General features: G+C 50.9%; 1 protein-coding gene across 8 annotated transcripts in view; it reads left to right on the top strand.

Annotated features, from left to right (window-relative positions):
- GRIN2B (glutamate ionotropic receptor NMDA type subunit 2B) overlaps nucleotides 1-13400 on the top strand; it is a 332222-nt gene that overhangs the window by 79071 nt on the left and 239751 nt on the right. The window contains exons 4-5 of one of the 8 annotated variants that reach the window (XM_064155083.1): nucleotides 2286-2400; nucleotides 3226-3706. The gene's annotated coding sequence lies outside the window, so the exon portion shown is untranslated. Of the gene's footprint in view, nucleotides 1-2149; nucleotides 2401-2600; nucleotides 2696-2784; nucleotides 2870-2934; nucleotides 2987-3225; nucleotides 3707-13400 lie in introns of those variants that run through there. The other 7 variants (XM_064155084.1, XM_064155085.1, XM_064155082.1 and 4 more) reach the window with 7 other exon arrangements.

Here is a 13400-nt window from a genome sequence, read left to right as displayed (position 1 = left end):
CTGGGGGGCCCAGAACTGAACACAGTACTCAAGGTGTGGTCTAACCAGTGCAGAGTATAGGGGCAGAATAACCTCCCTGCTCCTGCTGACCACACCATTCCTGATGCAAACCAGGATGCCACTGGCTCTCTTGGCCACCTGGGCACACTGCTGGCTCATGTTCAGGCGGGTATCAATCAGTACCCCCAGATCCCTCTCTGTTTGGCTGCTCTCCAGCCACTCTGACCCCAGCCTGTATCTCTGCATGGGGTTGTTGTGGCCAAAGTGCAGCACCGGCACTTGGAGCTATTGAACGCCATCCCATTGGCCTCTGCCCATCTGTCCAGGTGGTCAAGGTCTCGCTGCAGAGCCCTTCTGCCCTCCAACCCAGCCACATCTGCCCCCAGCTTGGTGACACTTATTTTTTTTTAAAGCATGCCTAAAAATGTTAGGAAAATCTTTCTTATAGAGCAGATCTTACCAGCACCCTCAGAAAGATCCTGGCTGTTGAACTTAAAATGCTGGTGTCTGCTTTTGGCAAGAAGCTCAAGCACAGATTGGTATTGCTTGTGGTCACTGCGGCTACTTGAAAAATACTATTGTACACCTACTGTGTGTGGACACAGGAGTTCATTTAAGCTTCAGACGGCCTACTGATAAATGTCTGCTATGCTACAGCCATGTTTTCATTCATAGCCTCCCCTCCAAGCCATCAAACCCCCTTTGAACCATGTGGATGGATTCTGAGATACAAACTGGAAGAGCCTGAGGATTGAGAGAAGGTTGAGGGTCCAGAGATGCTTTCAGGAGGCTCTCCCTCTTCAGGAACCTTAGCTATATTCATGTTTTTCACTGCAGGTACATACCTGAAACAAAGGGCCAGCACTGCATGCCTGGCTGCTTACTGGAACACAGCTCTTTGGCATTTGAAATCCAGAGCTTCCTTGCCTGTCTTCTGAGGGCTGCCTTCCTCACTGTTCTTGGACACAGAGCATGTCCACGTAGAGTACAGGATACTGTGTTTTCCTTGGAGGGTGTTTCCCTCCAGTGAAAGGAATGCAAAGGCTGGACAGTGCAGATCACAGCAGAACCAAAGCAGAGCACATAGTGATCAGGAAGTTTGACTTCCAGCAGGACCAGTATAGCTGTCAGGGCAGCACGTGGAGGACTTTCCCCATCACAGGGTGGACATCTGTGACCCTAGAGTGACTAAATATCCTGAAAGGTTCAACTGAATTGCAGGTCCACTTGGAGGGGCTCTGCCACCTTATCCTCTCCAGTTTACCCCAGTTTGGGGCAGATTTCCCCTAGGGCTGCTTTGCAGTGCTGCAGAGGGCACGTACCCATGCTCTGCTCTGCTCTGCTCTGCTCAGGTCACCCAGAGCTAAACCCAAGCATGGGAGGGAACAAGGATGAATCCATGACTGCAGAGTGGATCGCACTGCCAGGCTGAGGCTAAGAGCACCCTGGGGTGGCAAGAGCGCAGCCACTGCGCGCAGGGCGCTGTGGGCAGGGAGGAGCATGCAGAGCCCGTTGCTTGCTGTTCAGACTGATCTCACGTCGCTGAGCTTCCAGGGGGCTCTCAGAATAGCAATTAAAGCACCCGGCTTAATTGTAGAGTATCCAGTTTGGATAGTAGCATTATCTCTGCTCTCCTTTCTCTTCGCTCAGATCCAGTTCTGCTGCCTGCCTGCTGGCTGGGCGCCTCTTCCTTTCTTCTCATTATTACTATTTCATGGCTATTGTTAATACTTTATATTTTGTGAAACATTCCTTCTCGGTCGCATCCAACCACGTGGGTCTCGGTCCCGGAGGGCTTGACCCACAGAGCCCCGGGCACGCCCCGCAGCGCTGCGCGGAGCTGCCGCTCGTCCCTGTCCCCCGCCCGGCGGCAGGCACTGGTGCCAAGCGCGGCTCCGCGCCCGGACACGGGCTCCCCCTGCGCCCCCGCCAGGCGTCGGAGGCTGAGACCTGCCCCCTCCGGCGGCGGGAAGAGGTTGAGTTCCCGTTCCATGCACCGTCTCTCCTCCTCCTCCTCCTCTCCATTCCCCCTCTGCTCACTCGCACAGCCCACCCCTCACCCCCCTGTCTTGATATTCCCCTCCCCCTCTATAATTTTCCGCTGGTATATTTTATTGCTACTAATCATTAGGCTGCCGTTCACCTTCCCGTGCTTTCTTCACCTTCGGGAAGCATTCTTGGAGCTTTCAGATTGCAGAGGTTGTTTGTTTTTTTTAAATTACGTATTTTTAGGGTGATGCTCTGAACACTTTCCCCTCCCCACCTTCTATCTCCTACCCTGGCAGTATCAAGAGAAGAGAATGAAGAAGTTGAGCATGTCTGAGGTGGATCAGCCTTGCAGGGAGAGAGGGGGGCAGTAGCTGCTCAGAGCAGCCCGGGTGCTTGGAGCAGGATTTGCTGGTATGTATGTGGGTCTGTATTTTCTGACAGCTCTAAGTGTGCGAATTGTTCTCCGTGCGAGATGAGAGGGGGAATGGGGAAAAAACATAAAAAGAAATACCTGCCAGTTGGTTAAATAAATGCCCGCATAGCCGTAAGCCCTACCCGCCTGCTCTGGGGGTGGTGCTGTGGGGGACGACCCTCAGCCGTTAACCCACCCCTAGAAAGAAAACAAACCGCCAGAGCCCATCCCAAACCCCAGAGAGCCAAAGGGACGATGGAGGGGGCCGCATGGTGCAAACCAGCTCCAACGCAGGTGAAGCGGCCCCAGCTGCCTCCCGCCTCCCTCCCCCTCTGGGGGGCTGTGCGTGTGCGCGGGTGTGCGCCCCGCGCTGCCCACCCAGCCCAACGCTGCCGGCAGCACTGCAGAGGGGTGGGCACGGCCCTCGCCAGCCCTCCGGGGGCTGGGCCTGGGGGTGGGCAAAATGCTGTGCGTGCGTGGGGAGGGGGCCGTGTGGGGGGAGGGGGGAAGGGAGGGCTCGTTTTCTCGCCGCGATTCACATCGCGCCCGCTTTCCCGTCTCGTATGCATGCCTATCCCGGGAATGGTGTAGTCAGCCCGTACCTGAATTATTTATAGACTTGTGCCAGCTGGGGTTTGGGGGGGCTTTTATTTTTATTTTTTAAAAAGATTTTTTTTGGTTGTTTTTGGTTCTGCTTGTGTACACTGTTGGGAAATGCGTTTTGCCTTCCTTTCTTCTCAATCTATTAATGTCTTTCTCGGGGAGCGGTTTTTATCCCCCTCAGACCCGTCTAATACAGAATTGATGCTTATTTTTCCCTTCAGGAAGGGGACGGTTTGAGGATAATCATGCTTCACAGAAGAACGGCACCGACCTCCAATTGCTTTAAACACAACCACCTCCACTAGGGCTACAGGAGAAAAAAAAAATAGAAAGAAAAAAAAGAGAATAATTGTAAGAATAATCATTAAATAGGCGAAAGGAATGCTTGCTCTGGAACCTGCATTTGACGATCCTTGTCACTCACGATCCTTGCCATCCTCTGAAGTGATTCTCGCTGGCTTTTGAATTTGCACTGCTTCAAGACGCAAGATTGCCACAAAGAATCCTTGATTGATTGATTTTTTTTTTTAACAACCAAATAGGATTTTTTAAAAACAAACAGACAAACTCATTCCCCAACGTTTGCTCCCCGACCCTTATTCTTCTTATGTGGATATGCAAGCAAGAAGAGGAGACTGGACATTCCCAACATGCTCTCTCCCTTGATCTGTCCGTCTAGAGGTTCTGCTTCTACAAACCAAGGTAGGGAAATTCCTATTCCTGTGGTTTTGCTGGCAGCTCATTTTGGTACACGGGTTTGCTCACGGAAGGCTACTCACGGTAGAACAAAAGGTTTAGGGATGCTGCTCTTAATAGCAGATACAGCAAAAAGATTCCCCCCCCCAAAAACACCAAGAAAACCCAAGGGAAAGGAGCAAACATTTACCAGACATGTTGATTCCGTCTTGGCTCACCAAATAGGACATGAAGAGAAGGCGAGAGGGACGATTTGAGTTACATGCCGTGTTGTGAATGGGGGGACAGTCCCTTGTGATTTCCCCCCCAGGGTGGGCAGGTTGGGATCGGGGTAGGCACGCGAAGGAAAATGGCTTTGGAAAAGGATTGAAACCCAAGATATTTCCCATCCATCTCTCCATCCCTCCCTCCACCCGTAAATTGCCTCTTTCTTTTCACTGATCCAGCAGCTCCTTGTCATGCTTTGGTGTGAAAACCGAGCTCGTTAGGAATAGCAGTGCACAGGAACATGCTTGTTGCCGAGGAGGGTGGTGCATTACTTAGAACCCACGCCGGCATCTCGATCGTGAGCGGCCTAACGCGGGGGCCGGGGCTAAGGCACCAAGGGTGTGTGTGGGGGGACACCCGGGGCCGCCCCTGGCACCGCAGCAGGAGCCCGCCCTGCTTGCGTGGAGGTGAAGGGCTATTTTAAGTCCAAGCACGTCAAGAGACTTAACCTGAACCTACGAGGCGCTGTATTTAGGCAACTTCACGGCTTTTAATTTATTCCTGTCCCCTCGATGCTGTCAGCGGGCATCGTGGCCCCTCTCCGCCACCCCCCAGCCCAGCCTCCCCACCCCACCCAGCGTCCCCACGAAAAGCAGCCCCTTCCCCAGCCCACTTGGGAGGGAGGGATGCAAAATGGCTATCGTGCCGCTCGGCTGTAGATACGCGAGAGACACCGGTGCATCCCGACCGTAGCGTGGCATGTGAGTCTTTCCGTAAGATGGTGGCAAGACAAAGGGAGCGGAGAGCCGGGTGGGTGCGGGAGCCGCCGCGCCCCGCCGGGAGCGCCGGGCACAAGGTGTTGAACGCCTCGGGGTTATTTTAAGCCTCAAGTCCGCGCCGCTCCGCCCGGCACGCGTGGGACTGCGAGCGCCCACGCCAAGGAAAGGGGTGGGTGGGCGGAATGAGGGGCGAGCTGCTGCACCTGGGGCCGAACACTGCCACTCTTACCCCCACCGACAGCCCCTCCTCCCCCCTCCCCGGGTCCTCTCGACCCTCCTTCCCGTTTCTCTTGTCCCTACAGTGGTCCGGAGGCCTGTTAGTGGGAGGGGGTCGGCAATGCGGAGCGTGGAGCTCAGCCCAGAGCAGGAGAAAGGGGGTCGCGCCCACCCAGCCCTGCCAGCAGGCGCGCCGGGGGCCGGGGCGGCGGCGGGGGCCTCCAGCCCGTGAGGCAGCCGGAGCATACTGCGGCGGGGGCGCGCCTCGCCCGCCCCCTCCCTCTCTTTGCTCCTTCCCGTGGCCCGTTCCTGCATTTCTGGTACGGTTTCGTTGGGCTGTGGTTAACAAAGCTACGAGCAGTTCCCCGCTGAGGGGCTGCGAGCCACCTTTCCTGCCGTACCCTGGCTATGCTTCTATAAATATCTAGGGCTTCCCAGGGCTGATCCGCGCCTGGATCCTCCCTGCCAGAGCGCTCCCTTCCTCCGCAAGTGGGAGCAGAAAGTTTACCTGTGCGAGGAGGAGGAGGGCGTGAGGGAGGAATTTCTCAGGCCCCGCAGCTCACGGCTGCTGCCGCGACTCCAGCACCGCCCGAAGCGGCAAGGGGAGAGGAGGGCAGACGCTGGGCGAGCCCAGCTAAGCCTCTGCCCCTCTGCACCCCGCTCTGGCAGGCAGGTGGAAGGCAAGGAAAGAGTCGGCCCCGGTATCCGGCAGCAGTGGCAGCCCCCGGCAGCCGGGCTGGGATGTGCTCCGCTGAAGAGCGGTGCCCAGCACTGCCCGCTCGCTGCCTGCCACAGCCACCAGCCCTTCCTGCAGGACACCGGGCCCAAGCAGGCGCCGCATCGCTGCCATAGCCCTTCCCAGCCATGAGCTGGGCCAGGTTTGGGCAAGGGTGAGCAGAGTGGATGGGAGTTGGGAGGGAATTTTCGTCCTCCTTTTACCCTCCAGTCTCTCTTGCTGCTACCTTTACTTGTGACTTTTCCTCACGTTCCTTGTCAGCTCCATCACGGGCACAGGGAGATGCCCTTTAAATACTGCACCCCACCATTATGCACAACTACCTCAGGCCTTGCGGGCAGTGTAGGGAGGGCAGCTGGTCCTCCGTGAGCTGTGTGCTGGGCAGGCAGGAGGGTCTGGGCATGAAACACCCCCATCTGATGTGGCTCCAGTGCTGCCTGGCTGCCCAAAGCCCGAGGGAGCAAAACAGGGGCACGTCACCCTGGGGTGCAGGGTGACCCGGTGTGGCCCAGCTGCAGTTCTGGAGAGGGCAGTAGTGTGTGCGTGGGTGCAGGGTGCTCTGTAAATCGGTGGTGTGGGTATGGGTGATTTTCAAGCACTCACCCACGCCAGCCTAGAGCAGCAGCTCATGTCGCCTCCACATAGCCTGGTTTTCTGTGATCCCCCACCACATCAGCTTGTGGTCTCACAGCTGAAGGTCTCAGAGGATTGAAACAGAATGGAGCAGCTCAGGGGTGGAGTGGGGAAACAGCCTTGGCATGGTAAGACGAAGGCAAAACAGCCTTGGGATGGCGAGACTTTCTTCAGCTTCCTCTTGGCTCTGTTTGTGATATGCAGGGGCAGATCTCATCAGGAAAAGGAAAGAAGCATGGTCAAAGCTGCTATTTCTCCCAGGGACCCTGGTGTCTGATCCAGTGGCACACACCTGCTGCACCAGCCTGGCTCAGCCTGCATGAGTTTTGGTGCCTCTTGTGATCCCTTTGCCAGTGAGACTATGACTGGGCAAAGGAAGGTGTCAGGAGTGGTCCTCAGCCATCCTGGTCTGGGCAGGGTTCTCAGGGTACCTTCATTGATAGCTGAATTTTACATTGTACCCATGCATGAAAAAGCATGAAGTGATCATGGAGAAACGGAAAATACAGATCAGGGACAAAAATCTCAACCTTTTGTTTCCTTCTAACCATTTAGGCTTTGACTTGTTTAATCCTTATTTTGGACTACCAACTGCTTCTGTATAAAAATCCTGGCAACCTATGAGCCAACACCCCAGCCCCAAACCCTCACCTGCAGGGGGAAAAGGTGGCAGATATTATTTCTGTGTTTTATTTGCTGCTGGAGTTCATCTGGGACTGTTTCTTGTGGTTGGTTTGGAAGAGGACAGGTGGACCTTGTCTCAGGTGCCAGAGCCATTCTGCGCTAGTGCGTAGAGCTGCGCTTGGTTTCCCATGCTGGGCTTGCGTTGCCTGGGCTGGCGCTGGGAGTCTGGCTCTGCGGTACCATGTGGGAGCTCTGGATTTGATTCCCATTGCTGTTTTCTCATTCCCTCAAACTGGCAGAGAATGGGAATGCTGTACAGACAGCACTGCTTGTCTCTGCAATGGACCTACACTCCTCGCTCCCATCTTTTGCTCCTTAGGATGCACAAAAGCTGTCTGTGAGGTTGTGCAGACCGAGGGTTGGTCCCTGGGGGTTTAATCTTCTCAGCTCTTAGGGAGACCACAGCTCTACTCTGCCTGTGCACTACTGATCAGCATGCTTGGTAGGCAGTGAGGAAAGAGAGTTATCTTGCAGATGGAGAATATGCAGAGGGCTTTTGTATTTTTTTTCCCTTCTCTATGTGTAAGCAGAAATTCATGACAAAGAAATGGGTTAGTTAATAGAAGACATTGACTAGATGATCTGCTTGAGAGTGATGGCTCCATTGTGACTGCCTAACCAACAGCAGGACACTGGTAGTGTCTGCTCTACCTGACGTCGAGTCTCTAGGACTGCTTGACTCTGCTGATTTTGTGACTAGCCTTCTTTGAGGTGTATTTATACTTGATAGAGAAGCAGGGAATGGCTGGAAGAAATATGGCTGATAGGTTATCTGCTATTACCCCATTCCATCCTCCACCTACCTGTCCACAAGAATTCTTTAGGCCACAGTGCATCCAGTTGCCAGTTTCGTTGCTTCACCGCAGTCAGATGGACTAGCTACTGCTTTGGGTGCCTCCCTGCATGAGATGAAATGGCAGTTTGAAGATCACAGCACTGAAATATGTGTAAGGGGAACCAGAGGAAAAGAAGCTATTTAAATCTAAGCATGGCCTTCTTGCTACCACTGCCTTGTCCCTTCTTCTGAGCCTTCTGTTTCAGCTAAGTTCGTCATAATGGGAACTGTAAAACCCCATTTCTCCTTCCATGAAGGGGGCTTTACCATCCTTCTGACTTATCCATCTTGCTTGTCTATAAATCTGAAGACAGAAGAGGTTTCTGGCAGATATGGACTAGTATTTGATCTGGCAAAATTAATTGCCAGGAGAACCGGGAGAACCAGGAGACTGACTCAGCTGGGTTTAGTGTCAAAGGTACTTTTCGTATTGGGAAAAACATTCAAATGAACCTACTCTCTTTAGTTCAAGAGCTCATGGCTGCTTTAAGCTGCATCCCACCATCTCCCAGCTGGAACTGTGCATTGATGTGTGACCTGGTGTGTCTGAAAGTTGACCAAGTGCGCAGTGGTGATCTGTGCAAGCTAGGCAGCATACCTCCGTGTGTCTGAGGTCAACTGCAGAGGCAAAAACCCTCACTTCCCTGTGTGCTCAGAAATAAGAACACGGCATTAGGCAGTGTGCAAACTGTGTTGTGATCAAGTCAGCTCCAACCATGGTTAACTTGGACCTTTCTAGGCAAGGCTGCCTTTCCCCCCTTTTTTTTTCACTTGTGCACTAAATATACTTCATGTGAGTGGAATGAAAAAACTTCTTCTGCAATCAGGTGTGTTAAAAAGAGGGGAGAGAAAAAGGGTATGTTTTCTGAGACTCAGTGTTGGCTGGTATAAGACAGAGGCTATCTGCAGTCTATAAAGTATGCTGGGTGGCTCTCTTCCTGTTCTAACAAGCAAAGACCCTGTTTCAGAGCTACCAATACAGACAGATTGATTAAGCATCTGGGGAGAAAGAGAAATTCCAAGTGGCTGTGGTTACTGACTCGAAGTGAATGGGATTTTAATCTGAAACCTCTGCAGCATTCACTCCTTACACCTGCATCCACGAGGAAGACTCAAAGCTGAAGAGAGTCACTGAAAGTGGCTCAGGTAAAGTGCTAAGTTGCCAGCTCTGAACGCTGAAAATGTTTCTGTATTCCCAGAGCACACAGAGTGTCATTGATGTTGGTGTGCATAGCTGTGCTGGGAAGAAACACTTCTAGGGGAAAACCAGGAATTTGGTCTTCATGGTCTGTTTGGTGGCTTGTGCCTGATGACAGCTTGTCCACCAAAACAGGCGTGGGACTATTAGTTTATTTGAACTGAATAATTTATGGGACATTATTCTGTCACTCCCACTCACCCCTGGCATGCCAGACACATGTCCACTTAACTCTCCATGTGACAAACTCATAAATGACTTCCCAAAGTAGCAGTCAGCCTACACAGAAGTAAACTGTTAAAGAGCAAACTATAATCTAGCATCAGATTCCCTAAATATAGAGTATTATCACAAAAAATGTCATAATCCATTACACTGCTTTGTCTATGTGTAGGTATCTAGGTGTGAAATGGAAGCAGTTCTTGCTTACCACACTTCCAGTCTGGGCTTGAACCACAGATCAAAAGATGTATCTCTCTAGCTATCACCGTGCTCTGTTGGACCTGCTGCCCAGACTGTGTTTGAGCTCCTTGTTTGTTCAAAGTTTGTTCAAGTGTCTAACACCTATTTATGGATGTGCTTAAGCCTTACCTAGATAGCTGCATTTTGGTTGGAGTCTGTATTTCTAAGAGAAGGAAGGAGAGTGTGGGGAGTGAACAAAGACAATGGCCGTAGATCAGAGCAAACGAGACCTGTAAAGAAGGGTTGGGAGAGTCAGGCAAGCTCATTCTGGAGAAAAGACAACTGTGGGTGGATACCCAACTGTCTGCAAATACATAAAAGTCTGTTACAGAAAGAGGAGAGGGGCCAATTATTCTCATTAGTCACTGAGGACAGATCAGGAAATAAATGAGTGTAAGATGAAGCAAAGAGAATACAGATTGAACATCAAATTGTTTACTGCGATAACGGTTTAGTGACGGTAGAATATGCTGATGAATGTGATAGAATGGCTGTGACTGAAGATATTTAAAGCTAGATGTAGGTGATGAACTGCCAGGATCTAGTATCTAATAAGGTGTGTCTCCAGTGAACCATAGATCATGATATTTGCATGCCTAATCAAACAATCTTGGAAGAAAGATGATGAGATCGATCTGTTTGCAGGAGAGAGGGAGGGACTGACTGTCCCGTTGGTGGAAACCCTCCTCGCCTTAGTGGGTTTGGTCCTGTGCTCCAAATCTCATACGGTACCTGTAGGAGTCCACACAATGGTGTTGACTGGTGGCACAGTTTGAGGTATTGGAAGCTGCCCAAAGATGTGTGGTTTTCAAAACCCCTGGTATGTTGTGACAGCCTGTACCATCCTGGGGGCAGTTGGAGCTTCAGTATAGAAAGCTGTGCAGAAGAGACTTAGAAACCTGTTCCATGTGAGCAATGCTTTAGCATTCTCAGGCTCAGTTCTCAGATCCTGGGATAAGTTGGGCTCTTTTAGATTGAGGCCACATCTCTTTAATCAAGAAGCTTCCCCTGTCTGTAGCCACCCCTGTCAAGGTTTCACACTATCACAGCATCTGAGTAGTTAGTGTGCCAGAATCTGATACTGCGGCGGGAGGTGATGTGCATCATCACATACTGAAAGATAAGCAAATACACTCCCTGCTGCTTCATGATTTCATTCTTCTGTCTTGCAAGCTGAGTTACACTTTAAAGGTGCATACTCACCTTTGCTGCTTCCAGGAGATAGAATGGGATTTGGGGATCTAGAAGTATTGTGGTTCCTAGGAATCAGCACTTCACTAGCCAGCCTTCATTGTCGCTAAGTTGGAGTAGCTTCCTGTGCATGGTTGATGTTTGGGTGGGTAGCTCTGTTAATGGGTTCAGAGAGGGGTCTCTTTAAGTCAGTAGAGGTTCTCCTGCCGGTAGCTCAGAGGACTGAAAGTGCCATTTTGAGACTGAATTTGGCCAGCATTGGGAGCCTGCTGTGTGACCTAAAGCTTATGCCAACTTATATCCTTCTGTGCAGAAGCAGGATCAAGGACTGCAGTGCAACCTCACTGGTGGAATACACTACTTTTTAGCAGAGCAACAAGCATGTAATCCTGGCCTCTGGTGTTTGTTGTATCATGAGTTTTCTATACAGGTGTCTAGAACAAACTCAAACTCAAATGGAGGAAATGAGATGCTAAGTTCTTTTTTTTTCCTTATACTGGGATTTAACAACTTTATTTAACATCTCCTCCTGATCCTGTAGTTAGGGTTGCCATGCAGTGTTGAGGAGATAATATGCACAACTCTTTTCACTTGGATGCAGCTTCTTGCCTGTATCACCCCTGAAGAAATTGGAGGATTTTGCAAAAGGAGACATACACAAAAGTTATTAAGTTCACTGTTTCAAAACAGGCTGAAAGCTAGGAGCCATCTGAGACAGATGAGATTTGGTGTCATGAACCTGCTGATAATTTACTAGCACAAATGCCATGTCTTACATCACAGCTGAGTGCCTAATGAAGAGAAAATTGTTTTCAGGTGAGAGGCAGAACAGCCTAATGACAGCTGAAGGTAGCAGCTCCTGTTCATTGCCTCCAGCTGTTGGCCAGGAATGGGACACAAGGTAGGTGAGAGGTTGTAGTCTGCTGTATCAAGTGGCTATGATTTCCTTCTGCCATATGGAACTTCTGCTGCTCTAGTACCCCTGGGTCCTGGTGGTACACAGTGGGTGCTTGGAATGTGAAAGGTGAAGGCCCTAAATGAATGATAACCAAATAGGTTATCAAAACCTGGAACAGGCTGCCCAGGAAAGTGGTTGAGTCTCCCTCTTTGGGTGTATTTAAAAGCCACCTAGATGTGGTGCTCAGGGATATGGTGCAGTAGTGGCTTTGATAGAGCAGTTCTGTGTGAATACTGCCTGGAAATCAGTTGCAGAACATCTGCTAGGAGCCTAAATCTGCCTATGATTCCATAGGCAATCCTAAATCTTGGCTTCATCTGGGGGCAGGGAGTTTTGATGCCTGTGCAGGCTGAAGAGTGGCTTCTCTGCTGCATGGAAAGGTATAGGGATGCTGCCAGCTGCTCCAGGAGGAGGATGGAAAAGGGTGACTGCTGCAAATCCCTTTGTGCCAGGTAAAGAGGAATGTTAATTACACACGACTGTCACAGGACTCTACTGAGAAATGCCTTTGAGGTGCATTGTGGCAGAGGAAATGCACAAAACTGCACTAGCTTTGGTTATCCCCACACGCAGGCATGCACTTGCTTGGGAAGCTGGCAGGAGGGATCTGCACATCCCTGCAGCCCTCTCTCTCCTCCTCTACAATTCCCGGTTATTGCTGGCTGCTGTAGTCAGTGGCCTAAGCGTCTCAGGGGAGATTCCCTCGTGTCAGTCGTGTTTCAGCAGAGGCAAGCTGAAACATCAGAGGCTGACAATCCCCAAGGGAGAGTCTAATGAAAGTGACAGAACGACATAATCTGTTCTCACAGTCTCTCCTCTTCAACACTCCACATTTTTGGTGTAGCTTGAATTTACCCTCTAATTTATTACTGAAAAGGTGAATATTCTATATAATTAAAATTGCAAAGATAGTGTCCCAAAGCATTGGAAGTTAAAGTATAAAAGCAGCTTGGATGTGGTCTGATGTACCATGTATTGGAGTATTCTGATAGGAGGCTTTTAAGGCTCCATCTGGAACTATCAAAATGCCACAAAACCATAAACAGAATATCAGAAAAGACATTGCAGTTGTCTCATTACATTGGAGTAGGGGGTAGGGTGTGCTCCAAACAAGAGGGGGAAAAAACTAAGTAGCTTAGCAAAGTAAGAGTGAAGGACAGGATGCCATCCAGAAGGACCTGGACAGGCTGGAGAAGTGGGCTGAGGAGAATCTCATGAGGGCCAATAAGGCAAAGTGCAAGGTCCTGTACCTAGGTCAGGGCCATCCTCAATATCAGTACTGGGGGATGATGAAATTGACAGCAGCTCTGCAGAAAAGGGCTTGGGGCTACTGGTGGATGAGAAGCTGGATGTGAGCCAACAATGTGCACTTGCAGCCCAGAAGGCAAGTTGTGTCCTGGGCTGTACTGAAAGAAGCATGCCCAGCAGATAGAGAGAGGTGGTTGTGCCACTCTTCTCTGGTGAGACCTCATCTGCAGTACTGTGTGCAGCTGTGGGGTCCGCAGTGTAAGAGACACATGGACCTGCTGAGGAGGACCACGCAGATGACAGGAGGGCTGCAGCACTTCTGTGAAGACAGGCAGAAAGAATTGGGGCTGTTCAGCCTGGAGAAGAGAAGGCTCTGGGAGGACCTTACAGCTACACTTCAGCATCTGAAGGGGACCCCCAGGAAGGCTGGGGAAGGACTGTTTAGAAGGGCTTGTAGTAATAGGATGAGGGGCAGTGGTTTAAAACTGGAGCAGGGTAGATTTAGGTTGGATATAAGGAGGAGTTCTTTACAATGAGAGAAGTGAAATACTGG

Source organism: Pogoniulus pusillus, chromosome 15 (genome assembly GCF_015220805.1).
Source record: "Pogoniulus pusillus isolate bPogPus1 chromosome 15, bPogPus1.pri, whole genome shotgun sequence".
Lineage (NCBI taxonomy): Eukaryota > Metazoa > Chordata > Aves > Piciformes > Lybiidae > Pogoniulus > Pogoniulus pusillus.
The sequence above is the reverse complement of the archived record's forward strand: the minus strand, read 5'-3'. Positions and strand labels throughout refer to the sequence as shown.